The sequence below is a fragment of the Arachis duranensis genome, chromosome 6 (genome assembly GCF_000817695.3).
Source record: "Arachis duranensis cultivar V14167 chromosome 6, aradu.V14167.gnm2.J7QH, whole genome shotgun sequence".
Taxonomy (NCBI): Eukaryota; Viridiplantae; Streptophyta; class Magnoliopsida; order Fabales; family Fabaceae; genus Arachis; species Arachis duranensis.
Genome location: NC_029777.3, coordinates 26,024,393 through 26,028,178, shown reverse-complemented (window position 1 = coordinate 26,028,178; position 3,786 = coordinate 26,024,393).

The following is a 3,786-nucleotide window of genomic DNA, read 5'->3' as shown; positions in this document are numbered from 1 at the left end:
CCTATGGAAACACCTATAATCCTTCATGGAGAAATCATCCAAATCTCTCATGGAAGGATCAACAGAGACCTCAACAAGGTTTCAACAACAATAATGGTGGAAGAAATAGGTTTAGCAATGGCAAGCCTTTTCCATCATCTTCTCAGCAACAGACAGAGAATTCTAAGCAGAACTCCTCTGATTTAGAAACTATAGTCTCTGATCTAATCAAAACCACTCAAAGTTTCATAACTGAAACAAGGTCCTCCATTAGAAACTTGGAGGCACAAGTGGGTCAGCTGAGTAAGAAAGTTACTGAACTCCATCCTAGTACTCTTCCAAGCAATACAGAAGAGAATCCAAAAGGAGAGTGCAAGGCCATCAAGATGGCCGAATTTGGAGAGGAGGAAGAGGCAGTGATTGCCACTAAGGAAGACCTCAATGGACGTCCACTGGCCTCCAATGAGTTCCCTAATGAGGAACCATGGGAATCTGAGGCTCACACTGAGACCATAGAGATTCCATTGGATTTACTTCTGCCATTCATGAGCTCTGATGAGTATTCTTCCTCTGAAGAGGATGAAGATGTCACTAAAGAGCAAGTTGCTAAGTACCTTAGAGCAATCATGAAGCTAAATGACAAGTTATTTGGTAATGAGACTTGGGAGGATGAACCCCCTTTTCTCACCAAAGAACTGGCTGACTTGTCTAGGCAGAAACTACCTCAAAAGAGACAGGACCCTGGGAAGTTCTCAATACCTTGTACAATAGGCACCATGACCTTCAAGAAGGCTCTGTGTGACCTAGGGTCAAGCATAAACCTCATGCCTCTCTCTGTAATGGAGAAGCTAGGGATCTTTGAGGTACAAGCTGCAAGAATCTCACTAGAGATCGCAGACAATTCAAGAAAAGAAGCTTATGGACTTGTAGAGGATGTTCTGGTAAAAGTTGAAGACCATTACATCCCTACTGATTTCATAGTCCTAGAGACTGGGAAGTGCATAGATGAATCCATCATCCTTGGCAGATCCTTCCTAGCCACAGCAAAGGCTGTGATTGATGTTGACAGAGGAGAATTGATCATTCAAGTGAATGAAGAATCCTTTGTGTTTAAGGCTCAAGGATATCCCTCTACAACCATGGAGAAGAAGCATGAAGAGCTTCTCTTAAAACAGAGTCAAACAGAGCCCCCACAGTCAAACTCTAAGTTTGGTGTTGGGAGGCCTCAACCAACTTCTAAGTTTGGTATTGAACCCCCACATTCAAACTCTAAGTTTGGTGTTAGGAGGTTCCAACATTGCTCTGAGTATCTGTGAGGCTCCATGAGAGCCCACTGTCAAGCTACTGACATTAAAGAAGCGCTTGTTGGGAGGCAACCTAATGTTATATTTATCTATTTTTCCTTTGTTATTTTATGTTTTCTGTAGGTTGATGATCATGGGAAGTCACAAAATCAATCGAAAAAGCAAAAACAGAATGAAAAACAGAAAGAAAAACAGCACACCCTGGAGGAAAACTTGCTGGCGTTTAAACGCCAGTAAGGGCAGCAAATGGGCGTTTAACGCCCAGTCTGGCACCATTCTGGGCGTTTAACGGCAGAAAGGGGCACCAGACTGGTGTTAAACGCCAGGAAGGGGCAAGAAGCTGGCGTTAAACGCCAGAAATGGGCACCAGCCCGGTGTTTAACGCCAGAATTGGCAGAAGGAGCAGGGATGAATTTTCCTTGACACCTCAGGATCTGTGGACCCCACAGGATCCCCACCTACCCCACCACTATCTCTCTTCTTCACCCATTCACCAATCACCTCAACACCTCTTCTCCAAAAATCCCTCACCTATCAAATCCCACCATTCTCTTCACCACTCACATCCATCCTTCATAACACCCCACCTACCTCACCATTCAAATTCAAACCACTTTCCCTCCCAAACCCACCCATTATGGCCGAAGCCTACCCCCCTCTCCACCCCTATATAAACCCTTCTTCACTCCTTCATTTTCACACAACCTAAACACTACTTCTCCTCCTTGGCTGAAACACAAAGCCCCCCTCCATCTCCTCTATTTCTTCTTCTTCTACTCTCTTCTTTCTTCTTTTGCTCTAGGACGAGCAAACCTTTTAAGTTTGGTGTGGTAAAAGCATTGCTTTTTGTTTTTCCATAACCATTTATGGCATCCAAGGCCGGAGAAACCTCTAGAAAGAGGAAAGGGAAGGCAAAAGCTTCCACCTCCGAGTCATGGGAGATGGAGAGATTCATCTCAAGGGTGCATCAAGACCACTTCTATGAAGTTGTGGCCATGAAGAAGGTGATCCCCGAGGTCCCTTTCAAACTCAAAAAGAGTGAATATCCAGAGATCCGACATGAGATCCGATGAAGAGGTTGGGAAGTTCTTACCAACCCCATTCAACAAGTTGGAATCTTAATGGTTCAAGAGTTTTATGCCAATGCATGGATCACCAAGAACCATGATCAAAGTGTGAACCCGGACCCAAAGAATTGGCTTACAATGGTTCGGGGGAAATTCTTGGATTTTAGTCCGGAAAATGTAAGGTTGGCATTCAACTTGCCCATGATGCAAGGAGATGAACACCCTTACACTAGAAGGGTCAACTTTGATCATAGGTTGGACCAAGTCCTCATAGACATTTGTGAAGAGGGCGCTCAATGGAAGAGAGATTCGAGAGGGAAGCCGGTTCAACTGAGAAGGCATGACCTCAAGCCCGTGGCTAGAGGATGGTTGGAGTTTATCCAATGCTCAATCATTCCCACTAGCAACTGGTCCGAAGTTACTATAGACCGGGCTATCATGATTCATAGCATCATGATTGGAGAGGAAGTAGAAGTTCATAAGGTTATATCCCAAAAACTTTATAAGGTGGCGGACAAGTCCTCTACCTTGGCAAGGTTAGCTTTCCCTCATCTCATTTGTCACCTCTGTTATTCAGTTGGAATTGACATAGAGGGAGACATCCTCATTGATGAAGACAAGCCCATCACTAAGAAGAGGATAGAGCAAACAAGAGATCCCACTCACCATGAAATCCCTGAGATACCTCAAGGGATGCACTTTCCTCCACAAAACTATTGGGAGCAAATCAACACCTCCCTAAGAGAATTGAGTTCCAACATGGGACAACTAAGGGTGGAGCACCAAGAACATTCCATTCTCCTCCATGAAATTAGAGAAGATCAAAGAGTCATGAGAGAGGAGCAACAAAGGCAAGGAAGAGACATTGAGGAGCTCAAGCACTCCGTAAGATCTTCAAGAGGAAGAACAAGCCGCCATCACTAAGGTGGACCCGTTCTTTAATCTCCTTGTTCTTTAATTTCCTGTTTTTCGAATTTTTATGCTTATGTTTATCTATGTTTGTGTCTTATGATCATTAGTGTCTAAGTGTCTATGCCTTAAAGTTATGAATGTCCTATGAATCCATCACCTTTCTTAAAAATAAAAAATGTTCTTAATTGAAAAGGAGAAGGATTGCATGAATTTTGAATTTTATAGCAGATTAATCATTTTGATGTGGTGGCAATACTTTGACTTCTGAATGTATGCTTGAACAGTGCATATGTCTTTTGAATTTGTTGTTCATGAATGTGGGCTCTTGAAAGAATGATGAAAAAGGAGACATGTTACTGAGGATTTAAAAAATCACAAAAATGATTCTTGAAGCAAGAAAAAGCAGTGAATTAAAAAAAAACGAAAAAAGGGGAAAGGAAAAAGAAAAAAATAAAGTTGTGATCCAAGGCAAAAAGAGTGTGCTTAAGAACCCTGGACACCTCTAATTGGGGACTCTAGCAAAG